This window comes from Amphibalanus amphitrite, unplaced genomic scaffold (assembly GCF_019059575.1).
Source record: "Amphibalanus amphitrite isolate SeventyFive unplaced genomic scaffold, NRLGWU_Aamphi_draft 000016F_arrow, whole genome shotgun sequence".
Lineage (NCBI taxonomy): Eukaryota > Metazoa > Arthropoda > Thecostraca > Balanomorpha > Balanidae > Amphibalanus > Amphibalanus amphitrite.
The window spans coordinates 1,496,313-1,512,371 of NW_024881512.1; the positions used below are offsets into that span (position 1 = coordinate 1,496,313).

The following is a 16,059-nucleotide window of genomic DNA, read 5'->3' on the forward strand; positions in this document are numbered from 1 at the left end:
ATTGTGTCGCCAAGATTGCTGGTGTCATTTGTTACCATTCGGTATTGATTTACCTATCAAGCGGACGGCGCGGTGGGCCGCCGGTGCCCCGGCTAACCCCCGTGCCCAGGACTCTGATGACGCCCCTCTGAGACGGCGGGTAGGCGTCATCCGGCGTCAGGTCGGCCAGCATAGTCCGCAGCGTACCGGCAGCTAGCGCTATTGGGTGTGAGGTCCGCGGAATGTGGTGCCAATTTGGGATTTTTTTTTAAATTCGACATTGCTTACATATTTATCGACATACCCGATGAAGATGATCCTGTAGACTGCGTATGACAATTTGAGCATGCACACTGCACAGATTAATGGTATCACGCTCTGCTGTTGAGGGTTCCTTCGACTCAGTCTCAGTCACCCCTGGGTTCCGGACAAAATATCGAAAAGCAAAATATCGAATAGCAAAATATCGAAGACAAATTATCGAAGTGGCAGAATATCGAAAGCAAAATATCGAATGCGCAAAATATCGAAATCGCAAAATATCGAACCGCGAAATATCGACATCGCAAAATATCGACATCGCAAAATATCGAATTGCATATTATCGAATTGCAAAATATCGAACTCGCAAAATATCGAATAGCATAATATCGAAAGCAAAATATCGAAACGCAAAATATCGAAAGACAAAATATTGAAAGACAAAATATCGAAAGACAAAACATCGAAAGACAAAATATCGAATGACAAAATATCGAAAAGGCAAAATTTCGAACGCAGAATATCGAAAAGACAAAATATCGAACGCAAAATATCGAACAGACAAAATATCGAAAGACAAAATATCGAAAAGGCAAAATATGGAACGAAGAATATCGAAAAGACAAAATATCGAACGCAGAATATCGAAAAGACGAAATATCGAACGCAAAATATCGAACAGACAAAATATCGAACGCAAAATACCGAAAAGGCAGAACATCGAACGCAGAATATCGAACGCAAAATATCGAAATGACAAAATAACGAACGCAAAGCGTCGAAAAGGTAAAATATCGACTTGAAATGGTCCTCTGCGGACTCCTTCGAGCTCTGTCGAACTCTGTCGAAATTAGGTTTCGCTCGACAGATCTTCCGGGGCTATCAAACATAGGCGGATCCAACCCAGAGTTTTGGGAGGGGCAAACCATCACAATTTTTTTTTTTCATGCACTGCCATTGACGTAATGTTAAAAATGATGTCCTTTGTGGAGGGTAGTTGCCCTATTTGCCCTCCCCTGGATCCGCCACTGCTATCAAACACCGTTTAAGTTTTGAAAATCGGTCCAGTAGCTTCGGAGATAGGAGGGGGGGGGGGGGCTCCAAATAGCCCCCCCCCAGTCAGTTGTGTTATGGAATATTTATACCCCAGTCAGGGGCCATGCTGACCTCTGATGGCCCTGTGACGGTCTCTGAGAGTCCTCTTGACGGCTTCTAGGGCCTAACGAAGGCTTCAAGAGCCCACGCGCGCTGGCCTCTGAAGAACCCTACGACGGCCTCGGAGGGTCTCAAATCAACACAGGCAGGTGCCAGGGGACATGCTGGCCTCTAAGGGCTCCGCAAAGGGTTCAGATTCAGAGAGCACTCAGTACGACCTTTGTGGGCCGTACGAAGGTCTCCGAGAGTTCACGCAGACTCCTGGAATTCCTAGGGCTTTTAAACACGGTCTTCTAAGAAAAGTCTCGTAGGGCCCTTAATGGTCCACTGCGGATCCAGAAAAGTGGGTTGAGATGCTGAGGGTGGTGGCTAGACTAAAACAAGATTAGATGATAACAACTAGCTGCCTTTGCTTCGTTACCTATGCTTTATTTGAGATAGGTACACTGTAATTTCAAATATTTTGCAGAACTTGTGTGTTTGGGGATAGTTTTCCAAAATCTTCGTTTTTCATAAAGCAATGATAATCACTCTAAAAAATATCGGGAGGGGGGGGGGGCGAAACTTCCAGAGGGGCCCCTTGAGAAAACTTTGCACCCCCCATCCGAAATTACCTTCCGCCGCCACTGCTGAGATCTACAAAAAATATCAGAGTTTTCCAAGTCTGTTATGGACTCGCTGATTGCTCTTTGAGGCCTACAGATAACAGAGGGCCCGATGAGTTCGACAGAGCTCTAAGGAGTCCGCAGAGGGCCATTTCAAGTCGATATTTTACCTTTTCGACACTTTGCGTTCGTTATTTTTCGTTATGTTGTCTTTTAGATATTTTGCGTTCGATATTTAGCCTTCTCGATATTTTGCGTTCGATATTTTGCGTTCGATATTTTGTCTGTTCGATATTTTGCGTTCGATATTTTGCCTTTTCGATATTCTGCGTTCGATATTCTGCCTTTTCGATATTTTGCGTTCGATATTTTGTCTGTTCGATATTCTGTGTTCGATATTTTGCCTTTTCGATATTTTGTCTTTCGATATTTTGTCTTTCAATATTTTGTCTTTCGATATTTTGTCTTTCGATATTTTGTCTTTCAATATTTTGTCTTTCGATATTTTGTCTTTCGATATTTTGCGTTTCGATATTTTGCGTTTCGATATTTTGCTTTCGATATTATGCTATTCGATATTTTGCGATTTCGATATTTTGCCATTCGATATTTTGCGATTCGATATTTTGCGATTTCGATATTTTGCGATTTCGATATTTTGCAATTCGATATTTTGCGATTTCGATATTTTGCAATTTCGATAATTTGCGACTTCGATATTTTGCTTTCGATAATTTGCGTTCGATATTTTGCGCTTCGATATTTTGCGTTTCGATATTTTGTCATGGAAGCGTCACCCCTCCCCCCAAAAAAACTTGAAACTCTGATGTTAGCCGGTTCACCGCTAACTCGTGCTTTAATCAACTTATCACCTAAATGCAAATTTAGTAGCATGTCGACTTTGCAAAACAATTTTACCAACATCAACTCCAGAAGTTTCCTCATAGCTCGCTTCTAAAGCCTTGCCTGTCGAATAATCTTCTTTCTCGCTGGGATTCCCGGAACGTTGGTGCTCAAAAGGCGGCTGGAGGCGCTGGACTCGGGCGTCCCTTTGTCTCCTTCTCGCTCGACCTCCCCAAATACCGCTCATCCAGATTAGACCGCCGACAAGCTGCGATGCTTTGAACGACTCTCGACGCTTCTGCTAGTGAGAGGGAGGCGCGTTTTACGTTGAGTAGATATAGACATAATGCTGTTTTAGGTATCACATAAAATAAAGTCGTGTGATATAGAATATGCGATATTGGAATGAATTTTCGGCAAAATGTCTAAATGTGCGGGCCATTGTGTCCCGGAACTCTGCCAATACGGGTGAATCCCACCTCACAGTGGTCAGCGGTCTCAACAGTGCCCTCACTCGAATCGACCCGGTGTAATACTGCAGAGTCGCTGCGCACTGAATTATTATGAGCAAAAGTAGCCGTTTAATGCAACCGTACAATTAAGCGTCGTCCATTCAAATTTGATTGAAGGTTCCTGCTGATAGGCATGTCAATCTAAATCCTTAAGGACATAACTTTCAGCCGCATGACATTAATGAGCATGAACATTTACTTGCACGTTCCATCCAGACCTTACGCTCACCGTTCGCCCGAGTGATGTGATCAGCTGAGTTTGAGTGATTCAGTCCGCGAGTAATTGAATTACCTGACCGTCGTAGCACGTCCGTCAGAACCGCACTGGGCCGGCGGCCGCTCTACAGGCTGAGCCGTCCAAACGGATGGCGTTTCATGCTGCGGAGCGTTTGACGGAGTGGCGATTAAATTAGCCAACTCGAATGGCCTGAACGAGGCTGGAATTTCGAGAACAGCGGCAATAGGGGCTCTGTTGGAACGTGCGTGCGTTGATGCGTGCTGACACGTGAGGAGAAGCCTGTGCGGTTCATTGAAGTAAGATTATCACAATAGTAGAAACGGTATTGTTTCGTCACACCGTGTTACGAAATTGAATGGCTTAACGGTATGCCATAGTTATTACAGCTGAAGCCATGTCAGAATTGTCCTTTTGAGATGGTAGCCAGTCACGACTACAGCTATCCAGATACGCCGAGCAGGTCGGCAGTTGAGTTACGAGACACGAGGTGACTGAATGCCTTAGCGATTGCTTGTCAATTTCGAGACACCCTAACTTCCCAGAGCGGGTATCGGGGAGGTTACTATTTGGAGCTCGGCGCCTTGGAGGTAGGCTGTGCCGGACGGCACCTTAGGTACCGACCTGTGGGCTATTCCGGACTGTATCTCGCTGGCAGTTACGATGTTTCAGGCTGTATCTCCCTGGCGGTTAGGCTGTGCCGGCGGGCGTCCCCTGGCAGGCAGACTGCGCCGGACTGTATCCTCCTGGCAGTTAGGCTGTGCCGGACTGTATCCTCCTGGCAGTTAGGCTGTGCCGGACTGTATCCTCCTGGCAGTTAGGCTGTGCCGGACTGTATCTCCCTGGCAGTTAGGCTGTGCCGGACTGTATCCCCCTGGCTGCTAGGCTGTGCCGGCGGCGTCCCCTGGCAGTTAGGCTGTGCCGGACTGTATCCCCCTGACTGCTAGGCTGTGCCGGCGGGCGCGGCGCGGCCAGCTGGGCGCCGCCGCTCGGGCCGGCTCAGTTTATCCGCGCGGCCGGCTGTAAAATACACGGCCGCCCGGGGGAGGCGGCTGTTTAGAGTGGTCCGACGGGCGTCGCTCGGCGCGCGCGCGGCCGCCACTGATTGGGAGCGTCGCCGAGCCCTCGGCGGACTGTGCCGGAGCGGCCGGGCCGCATACCGAGCAGCCGCGGTCGCCGGCGGGCCGTGTACGACATCGAGCGGCCGCCCTCATTGGCTCACGGGCCACGCTGCCGGCACGTGTGTCTCGCTCGAAATCGGCAATCACCAACGCATTTAGGCTGATCAATCAGCAGCCCGCTGGATAGCTCAGTGGATTTCGAATGTCTTACTCAAGTAACTAGTAGAAGTTATTCTGTTTTAGGGGCTATCTTCTTGTATTAGAGAAGTTTTGAGAAATAGGGGGAGACGAGCTTTGTATGTAATGTACTTTGCAATGTGCATGTACTGGGCTATGCATTGGGCTCTGCGTTGAGCTATGTGTGTATAACATGGAAGTGTGTGCATAGATTTTTTAACTATTCGGTTATACAGAAACAGACATGGGCGCGGGAACCGGGGGGCAGTGGGGGCAGCTTGCCCCCTAACTTTAGGGCCGTGGGGGTGGTGCCCTCACAACTTTAAGACGGAATGCCGCACTTTTTTTGCAAATGTTTTCTTTTTTGTTGAAAAAGCCAAGGGATGAAAAATAAGTGGCCTAAAACCGGCGAGAAAACTAAATTTGGGGGTACCCTAGGTTGATCTCTATCATGGTGTGCCCCCCCCCCCAGTCTGATTGTAGTTCCCGCGCCCCTGGAAACAGATTGTCTAGTCTTCGCCAATCAATGAATGGAAAATTTTCTCGGACCGGCCATTATCCTCCCAAGTTGTCCTAACATTTACATACAATCATACACAGATCTGCCCAATTACTTAGCTAACGTCACTCAGCCGCAGCCGCTGTCCGCAGCTGCAGCCGCAGTCTCAGCCACAGCCGCAGCCGCAGTCTCAGTCCTTAGGCTCAGTCTCAGTCCGCAGTCCGCAGTCCGCAGCTGCAGCCGCAGTCTCAGCCCACTGCACCGGGCCGGAACTCGCGTGAGTTCCATTCCGTCTGCCCGCGCTCGGCCGACAGACTGGCTCCCTAATACAAAATCGATGCGGCTGTTGTCTCAAATGCCGAATCCGAGCCCGATCACATGTTTACGGTTTATAGATCGGCGGGCGCTGTGAACGGCTTTGGCGGAAGCCAGCAAATGTGCTTATAGATCGGGCAGACGTGTTGGGAATTTCCCCATTATGTGTGGAATCGGATCAGATCATTATCGATATTTTCTGAAAGATTAGTGAAGCGCCTACTTTGTGCGTTGATGGCTTATAACCATGTAGGTATGATTAGATTTGGCTACACATATCACTTGTTTCATAGAAAGTGTCCAACTCGACACATTATATCTAATTATGGCCACAGCTAGCGAACAAACTTAGCTGATAAAGTCCCATTTAAGGCGACGTTTGCTGCTTGAAGTAGAACAAACGACTGGAATTTCCCCATATACCGTCAGAAAATGCAAGAACGTACTATGTACTGATGGTGAATTACAATGATATTACAAGCGGTGTTCTTCCATGTTTCAATAAAACTTTCTTTTTCAAAATCTCCCATTCATCGCTCTTAACGACACGCATATCATGCCCACCTTTGTCGCTTAGTAACTACCTAATTGTCCATCCTGACTTCCCGTCCTCCACTCCCTCCCACTGGCAGTCACTAGTCTGCCGGCCGCCGGCTTACCGCGGTATGTTCAGGTCAGGGCCAGTGCCGCTCAACAGGCACCATGAGCCGGTGTTGGTCTGACTGGGACCACGAGCCAGCATTGCTCGGGCTGGGACCGCGACCGCCGTTATTCGCGCCCATGGCTGGCACCGCGCCTGTTGACTGACTGCAAATAGCCACTTGTCGAAACAAGCCGGTCACTTATTCATGGGCGACAGATTGGAGACTTTCCTGATTTTAAACACGAGTTTTCCTGTTTAGTTTCTACTCCTATATGGAACTAACAGGGACAAGTTAGTTACTTTTTTACACACGGTTATTTACAAGATTCATATAAAACCAGGAGGCTGGGATGATGGAGCTCGGGTTTCTGAATCTCTGGCCGATTTATGGCCGTATTGTGTGCCCGGGCGCCATAAATAGTGTCACTGGCTGTGACAGCGCGCGGTCGATCGGACGGAGTTTAGCGGCCACTGCAGTATAAACTCCTATAGCGGCCAGCGGAAACAGGAGGGAGATGGCCCACCAGTGACTGACCTAGGCTGAGCGAATGTACACGGAGGAATCGGGAGGATCGAAATCGAATTGTAATTACTGCCAAGACGGCGTCAATAATTTTATTTTTATCTCAGAGTTTCACTAACTTCACACTGGGCTGTTACCGCTTTTGCCGAGGCTGACAGGAGAAATCCGTTCGCGGGATAATCCACAACTTTATCCCATGACGACTCATAATCCCGTCACTATCCACAGCTGCCCGGCTGTGACTGGCGCTTAGAGGGCTCGTCAAGTATTTATCGCTACGTCAAATTGTTATTCACAGTTAGCTATCATTGAACTCATCGCTTAATACAGTAAATGGATGGAAAATGTACGCAAACGAAAAAGCTCAATAGCATATGTATTTGTGAAGGAAAGCCAATCTCCGCTCAGGGTGGAGCAGAGTGCTCTGTATTTGCGCACAAGGACATTTGCATATGCATTACTGTTATCCAAATAAGATAGGTTTGTGTAGCTCGAACTCCAACAATCAGGATAACAAGTTTTATCGGCGCCTTGTCTCTTGTTTGTTAGAGAAATGGACTCCAATCTTTCAACAATCCTTAACTGGAGGTAAGTTCCTAAGAATAGAAGCTTACTTCACAAATGAAGAGGTCACCGAGAGGCGATGATTGACTATGTGCCGACCCATTGTGGTCCCCTGCTGATCATCTACCCTGTCTATTTATTTCACGTCGTGAGGCATTCCATCATACAATGGCTATTCATAGCCTCGAGTCAAGAAGGTACAGTCGGTGCAGGTGCAATAGGTGGGTACATAAAAACACACATGCATGCATACGAGTGAGTGAACGGCGTCAGATATAATATAAAATAACGTCAGCGAGTCTGATCAGCCGTCATTCTGACTCCTCAGAAGCCACTCACGCAGCTCTTTCTTAAAAAGAGAGTGCTGCATATCACGCATCGCTGGTGGGAGTCTATTGAACGCTGTCACGTGAGAGTATAAAAACCTCCGCCTCCCAGACTCTGATAAAATCTGGGGCGTCACGAGATGGTCTGACTGTCGCGTGGATCGGCGGGTGACATCCTGTCGAGTGATGAGACCACTCGAGAGTGCCTCTGGCTCGGATGTGCGCAGGATCTTGTTTAGCAGCGTCAAGCCATGGTACAGATACAAGTTATCAGCGGTAAACCATTCCAGCTGTCGCAACACGTCGCTAATGTGGTCGAATTTCCTCCGGCCGGAGATAACACGCGCACAGAAGTTGAGGACTCGCTGAAGGCGGCCAAGCTGAGTCTTGTTCGCAGACCCATACACGGTAATACAGTAGCGTATCAGCGAGACAACGAGTCCCTCGACCAGTCGGACCATGCAGGACTGTGGCAGGCAGTGCCGGCTGTGAGCGAGGCCACACAGTGTACCGGTGCAGCGGCGTACAACGTCATCAATGTGGGCCGAGAACGTCAGGCTCTGATCAAACACGACACCCAGGTTCCGCACAGTGGGGGAGCCGGCGACAGTGGCGCCCATGAAACTGATGTTGACAGGTGGAAGCCGCTTAATGTTTTGCCTGGATCCGGTTAAGATGAGCTGAGTTTTTTCTGCGTTAACTTTCAAACCATTTTTGCTGAACCAATGACCTAGTTTAACAAGAACGTTCTCCATAGTGACTACTAAGGAGCCAATGTCGCCGGGCCCCCCAGTGACCAGAACCTGAGTGTCATCGGCGTATTGCACAATATCCGCGTCGTTGTCAGCGTAAAGAGGCAAGTCATTTGCATACACGGAGTACAACAGTGGCCCAAGCGCTGACCCCTGGTAGGTACCGATGGCATTGGGGAGCGGTCGAGAGGTGCACCGAGAGCCGACGGACATCTGCACACAGACCTGCTGGTAGTGGTCGCTTAAATAGCTCTCGAACCACCGTGTGTCAACGCCGTATAAACACAACTTGTTCAGCAGACGGTCATGCGGAATAACATCGAAACACTTTGACAGGTCGAGTAATGAGATAAGAGCAACTTTGCCATGATCCATCGCGGTAAAAACTGAGTCGGTGACGGTAAGAAGCGCGGTATCTGTACTATGGTTCGGCCTAAAACCATGCTGACTAGAAGAAAACAGGTGATGTGATGAGAAGTAGTAAAAAAGCTGTTCGTACACAACACGTTCGGTGATCTTGGCGATAGTCGGTAAAATAGAAATCGGTCGGTAGTTTGAAATGTCGGTAGATTTAGTCGATTTCTGAATCGGATGTACGAGCGTCAGTTTCCAAGCGCGAGGAACATGATGTGACACGAGGCTCGAGTTGACAATGTGCGTTAAAATATGGCACAGCGACGGCAGACACTGTTTTATAAAATGCACGCAAAGTCCGTCAGCACCGCACACCTTACTGCTCCGCATTCTCCCCACCACTCGGCGCAGGTCGTCCGGGCATATCGGGGTGACCTGGAAAGCCCCAGTGGAGACGCGCGGCAGGCGGGTCGGCAGCTCCGGGCCGGCCGCTGTCACCTGTCGAGCGGTCCTCGGGCCCACCTCCACAAAGAACCGGTTTAGTTCGTCGGCGTCGGCGGCGGGGGTGGATCTGTCGCTCCGCTTCGGAGCCACTATGGGCTGCACGCTGCGCCACAAACCGCTCGGCCCGGCCCGGTCCACGCGCCGCTCCAGCTCCTCGCGCGTGTCGCGCCGTATCGCCGACCGGACCTGTCACTCCTGGCTCAGTCTGGTGGCCGGCTGGATCAGTCTGGTGGTCCGTTGGGTCAGTCTGGTGGTCTGCTGGCTCAGTCTGGTGGTCTGCTGCCCAGCGGTCGGATGAGTCAGACCAGTGGTCCGCTGAACCAGACTGGTGGTCCGCTGGGTCAGAGTGCCGGTGGGCCGGGTCAGACTGCCGGTCGGCAGGAGTGAGGACAGCACTCCATTGGTATGTTGCACTGCCAGTTGTCAGTCGGACAGTGTCCTCCCGTCCGAGTGCCCGTCTCCGGGCGGCGGTCCGATGGGAGGTCCTGAGCGGAGCGGGGCACGTGACGTTACACCGAGCAATACCGCCTCCCCAGCCGGCCAGCCGGCGCCCAATCTCGCCTGCAAATGTGCAGCTGCCGTGCCAACTGGACGCCATGTGAGATACGCTCGAATTTCGCGCAATATGAAACCTCTCCATTATCAAATCTAGACAGATTCAGAAGCTGTTGGAAAATGTGCAACAATAATGGCATGGTATGACAAATGAGCCGCAGCGTGTGTCCATGTTCATGCTGAGAGAGAGCTGAGCGGTGGCATTTATATGTCCCGGTCGCTCGGAGCTGACTGGAATGTAGCGCGCTGGCTGGCGACGGCGGCGAGTCGGTTCGTATTAGCCCGGCCAGCCACTCAGCACCGCCGCGCTGTTGTTGGGACGGGAACGGCCCAGTTGGGAGCACACGAAGCGGCACATATTTCACCTCTCACGGCCATCGCAGGACTCTTGAGAGCGACTTCGAACCGGGCTCAAATGCGACCACTTCAAGCGGTAATCCAAAGAAAGAAGCGCGGTGAAAACCTACGGACTGTGATATAACAAACCGAGCCAACTCTGTCGCACGGTGACTAGAGTTGTGGAAAAATTCAAAGTGCTTTTGAACTTTTGGTGGAGTGGATGTCCCTCAAAGAGGATTGGAAAGAGGAACGACACAACAGGAGCATGTCAAAACTGGAGGAGCCGCGTGCTGTTTACCAAAGGATGCTAAATAAAGTAACGTCTTTGAAATGCATCCCAGATCTACCACCAGAGAGCATTGCATGGGCTTCATTACGCTTTAATTGTGCTGCGCCAGAATCTCCATTTAGAGCACCGACCGTATCCCATGCTTATGTCCGTCTTTTCATTAGAGTCCTGGCGTGGTCGGAATTCCAGGCGAGCTCGCCGTTCTCCGGCACGCCCGCTCCCACATCCAATCTGCGGCCACTTGATCTCGGCCCGGGACCGATTCAGAAGACTGCCGGACTCGATTCCATTTTGTTCGGAGACGATTGAATACAGATCAACTTGTAATGGAGCGGAGCAGTCGAATTCGGCCACAACTTCGAGCCACAGAGCGACGTTCACTGCATGACTGCTGTTATTGTCGGAGAGATTCGAGGTAGAGATTCCATTCGACCTTTTGACGGCTCTGTATGGAATACCAAAATAGCAGAACGATTTTTGCAGCAAACTCCTGTGCCTACATGTTTCACATTGTAGTTCAACCTATACATTATATAAACTTCCTACATAAATACACGAAAAGGCTCACAAAATGTAAATATATGAGGTAGCATCCGGATCTTGCGTGGCACCGTGTTAGTGCATTTCGAAACAAGGTTCATGTTTGAATGGGACTATGGGAAGCATATTTAATCGGAAAATAATAAGCCTACGTCTTGCATCATTTAGTTTTTTTTTCTCTCTCTCTCTCTCTCTCTCTCTCTCTCTCTCTCTCTCTCTCTCTCTCTCTCTCTCTCTCTCTCTCTCTCTCTCTCTCTCACTATCTTAACATTTCTTTTCTGACCTGCCTTAGCACACATACGTACAAGGCAAATTACTAGGGTGTTTTGAAATGTCTGAATGAATAAGTCATCTGATGCATTGTCATTGTATTTACTGTCCCATTCTTAAGCTTTCCTATAATAGAAATGTCGAGATGTAGAATAAAGAAAATGTAGCATTAAATTTTTTGACGCATATCTTATCAGCTTGAAGCACTGGCATCAGAAGGTTGTACATGACTGCATAGTGCATACCTACAAAGAAGTGTATTTGAGGAAGCATTTGTAAGCTGTAGGTAGTTAAAAATAGACAACAAATTTTATCTGTGCAACACTGCTGTGCTGTCTTCACACCGATGGGTACTCACCAGCGGAGGTCACCGGTGCGCCGCCTAGGTCATGTCGTCCGGTGGTCGCGGGTCGGGTCACAGCGGCCGCTCGCTCGCTCGCGCCTCCCTCGGCAGCCCGGCCGGCGCGCCGCACACGCTATCGACTGACGACGGTCGGCGACGCGGCGCCCCGCGCGCCCCCGGCGTCGGTGCCGCGGCTCTGCCGACGGAGACGGCCGACGTCGGAGCGCGCCGTCCGTCGGCGCTGCAATTAGCGGCGGCGGCGGCCCGGGACCGCGGGACTGACACACCGAGCCGGACCGCCGCCGCGGCCGTGGCCCGGGGCCGGATCAGCCGGCCGCCCTGACCGGCGGTGCCTACAGCGACTCAGATGGACTTCGCAGTAAATGTGATTCAGTCTATAGTGGAATTAATGGTGAAAATTTGTATTTGGCGATAAGAAAACATGCACTAATGGTGTATTTTGAGCAAAATGTTAATCGGTTTATTCGCTTATGTTATCATACACTTTTGTGAAATATGATGGCACTCCAAAAATTCCAAATAATCGCTAAAAGTTATGCTTCCCGTTACCTGGTTGCGTTCGATTTGTTCGCTATACTTTATTCTGCTTAGTATCCCGTGTTTCCGCCCCTCAGATCAAATGGCCTTTCCAGCGACCTCTCCGCGTTATTGCGGCTGGTTCTCGGCTATTCATCACCCGTTCCTGACCTTTCCTCCTCCATGTCGGGGGTTTCCGTCCGGCTGCACCCGTCCGTCACCCTTCGTCCGCCCCACTCAGCTCTGTCACACACCCTACTATTCCTCTTCGCCCTCCATTAATCTCAATTTCTATCTTTGATTTCATTATTCGGTCTACGCAGCCCTGCTCCCCACCCTTACTCTCTGCAAATATTTATTTGCTGCCCTCTCCCATCTCTTTTTTATCTCTCTTTCTCGCTCTCCTCTGTTGCGGTCAGAAAGGATGATCAGTTGTTTGGACGTGCCCTCAAAACGAGCTCCCCCTCGATCGGATGTTTCCCCCATCTTCGCACATGTCAGGAAAGGATATGACCGATGCATGCCTGGCCAGTAGGCTGGGAGCTGTAAGTACTAACGATCGGCATTTTTAGAGACGCGTCAGGGTGACCTAACCGTCTCTGCCGGTCATTTAGTGCCCATATGAAGACTGGGTGACTGCGGTCGTAATTCAAGTCATCGCCGGGTGGATCAGTCGTCCGAGAGGGCCAGGGCGGCCTGCAGTGCGCGCGGTCAGTCGGACCAGTTTGCTCTGCCGCCCGGCTGCTGTGGGCTCCGCCTTCCGAGGCTGAGTTGTAACTCGTTGACTGCTGATTCCACAGGTGGAGGTGAGGGTTGATCTAGTCGCCGGCTCTCTCTGAGACGTACTGTCGGCACGAGCAGTCAACCGACCGCGCTATCTGCGGGTGGGAGGACCTCGACCGGCCGGCGTCAGTTAGAGTCGGGACCTCCAGTATCTGCCAGTGAGGACAGGTTAGAGCGGGGCTAATCCTGGGGTACCTACCCCTAGGGGTTGGTTTGATGGGGTGACGGAGGACCACCTCGGAGGTGATGGTGGTTTACAGTGATAAGACGAAGATGGAGTAAGTATGACTCCTCCTCCTCCTCCTCCTCCTCCTCCTCGTCCTCCTCCTCCTCCTCCTCCTCCTCCTCGTCCTCCTCCTCCTCCTCCTCCTCCTCCTCCTCCTCCTCCTCCTCCTCCTCCTCCTCCTCCTCCTCCTCCTCCTCCTCCTCCTCCTCCTCCTCCTCCTCCTCCTACGCTGCCCGTCTTTCAGCGTTTTCCAGCGCGGCCCATTCTTTGGCTGGCGGAGGACTGATGGGTCGCCGGGTGAATAAGAGCCGGCGACACGACTGGCCTCCGCCCGGGTCCCCGGTAATAAATGGACGCCGCCACCCGTGTCACGCACGCTGCCGACTGCGGCGGCCACGGGAGTTACTCGGCATCGGCGCAAAGCAGCAGTGCCGAGCTGAGCAATTCAAATGAAACGGCGCAGCGATGTGCAACGAAAAAAAAAACTGTGATATGTGCTGGAGCTGTTTTGGACCGGTGAACATGGGACCTTTTTTGTTTATTTTCTTTTTGTGTTTGTTTATTTGCTTTCTTCATTCGCTATTGTTTACTTATAAAGTCAATCGTAACGATCTCAGAAAAAAATGTTTTCTTAGAACGGAAACAAGTAAGGAATTCTTCAGAAATATATGCGCACATCATTAACTTTTGCCGTCCCGTTTGCAATATTCGATATCGCGGCCTCACAGACGCAGAACGTGGGCTAATCCCGCCCTAAAGTGGTGTTTATGCGGTCATTTGTTCCTCATCGCCGCCGTAACGACTCCGGTCGCCATGAAACCCATGAATCTCCACGGGATGGCCGCCGCCCAGCAGCTGGGAGCCGGCCCGCTCGTAAAGCGCAAAAACAGGAGACGATTTCTGAGCGGGACGCGGCCTGAACCGGGGGCAATTCTCAGTGATGTAGGATATATTCTGGCGACCAGCCAAATTCACCAGCGATTGACGTAAACACTAAACAGGCACACGAGATAAAAATGGTATCTTCATGACCCGCTGCCCCAGCTGGCTCCAACATTACCGTGCTGGGCTGCCGATGGCATAGTTAGCATGATCTGTTTTGTGCGTCGGCTCCTAAGGTGACCTAAGACCTACGGCTGGCACCACGGGACTTAGGCTTAACCGCACCCGTTTCAGTGGTCTGCGTCCGAGCCTGTGCGAGCCTTCCCTGTCTGCGACCTCCGTGAGTCGCGGCCGCTCGACTACCTGTCCCGTCCGCCTCCTGTCCGACTCCTGAGTCCCGCTCCGGTCCGGGTGCCCCTCCCCCTCTCTCTCCCTCCCTCTCCCTCTCCCTGTGACCTCCAGCGCCGCCGTTCGTCGGTACTCGCTCTGCCCCGTCTCTGATCTCGTCCGCCTGCTCCGCCCACCCCGGCTAACCACACACGGCGAAGAGCACTGCTCCCTGATTGATTCCGCTTGTCGCCAGTCCCGAACAAAAAACGACCAGCCTTCGGCTTTCCGGCGGCTCGCATCCGTCAGAGCGACTGCCATGATTCGCCTCGCCCTGGGGGCCGGTCCTGGAGAGCGGGCCGGGCGGGGGAGGGCGGCGGGGGGGGGGGGGGGGGGGGTCGACGGGCGTCGGGTTACCATGTCACGGCCGGCCAAGACGGAGTGGGCGCCGTTCCGGTCGGTATGACGGGACCGGAGGCGGCCGCACAAGAGGCAGCGAGAGGAAGAGCGGGAGAGAGGGGGTGGGGGTAGATAGAGGAGGGAGAGAGGGTTGATAGAAATAGAGGATTTGGGGGGGAGAGAGAGAGAGAGAGAGAGAGAGAGAGAGAGAGAGAGAGAGAGAGAGAGAGAGAGAGAGAGAGAGAGAGAGAGAGAGAGAGAGAGAGAGAGAGAGAGAGAGAGAGAGAGAGAGAGGAAATAGAATTATGGATGAGAGAAGAAAGGATGTATGTAGAGAGAAAGAACTGATATAGTTTGAAAAGAAAAGAGCATTATCATAAAACTTATTGGTGTCTCCTGAGGTGTTTCTTGGCAGTTATTATTTGGAGCGAGTTCAACCAACAGTTTTTCTTTTTCGACCAATTTACATGGCCGCCATCAATCGCTGATATTAAGCTGCCCATTACGGACATATGGGAAACTACTCAGAATCAATTTGCATGCGTTGAATTAATCGAGAACTGCCAACAGTTTGGGCACTGTGAAATCGGGCGTGGAAGCCGCCCTGCCAGCCGGACGTAATCAATAGCATCTGAATACGTTCCGGCGGCCGCAGGGACGCTGTGCCGCGCGGGCGCGGGCAACGCACCATAGGGCAGCGTTATCTACAGTTTCGCACATTGTGCCGGCCGGCCCGATACCGGCGCCAGGCGGCGTGTCCAAGCCGCTCAGCACCGGCTATTTGCAGTCGGCAGCGAGCTGCACGGAGGACCATTAATCTCGGCGAATGACAACCAAAATGTGCCGCACACGCGCTCAAACGTCCGATCAGCCTCCGGCCAATAATCCGACTCCCAGATAGCGAGCTGGGTGCCACTGCTAGGTGGCCTATTCTACTGCGGGCAAAGTCTGTATGAGATGTCACTCTGGGATGATTGCGATATTTGAGTCAATGAATAATGATAGCCTAAAGTATAGGTGCGCCTTTCATCTGTGACTCCTGTTGTGCACGAGTAGTCTTACACGTGAAATCTTCACACGTTTGCCGTCTTGGCTAATGGCTTCGTTGGACGTATCAGTGGATATGTGGCACGTGAGATGAACATCACTCATCACTGATTGAGAAACTTCCTTGAAACGAATAATTATGTGGTTATTGTTC

The 16,059-nt window shown here is 51.2% G+C and overlaps 1 protein-coding gene across 3 annotated transcripts in view; it reads right to left on the reverse strand.

The window, feature by feature from the left end:
• LOC122386569 (transient receptor potential-gamma protein-like) overlaps window positions 1–11,849 on the reverse strand; it is a 96,640-nt gene extending 84,791 nt beyond the window's left edge. For all 3 annotated transcript variants that reach the window (XM_043375880.1, XM_043375861.1, XM_043375870.1), the window contains exon 1: window positions 11,720–11,849. The gene's annotated coding sequence lies outside the window, so the exon portion shown is untranslated. The remainder of the gene's footprint in view (window positions 1–11,719) is intronic.
• Window positions 11,850–16,059: the final 4,210 nt, after the last annotated feature.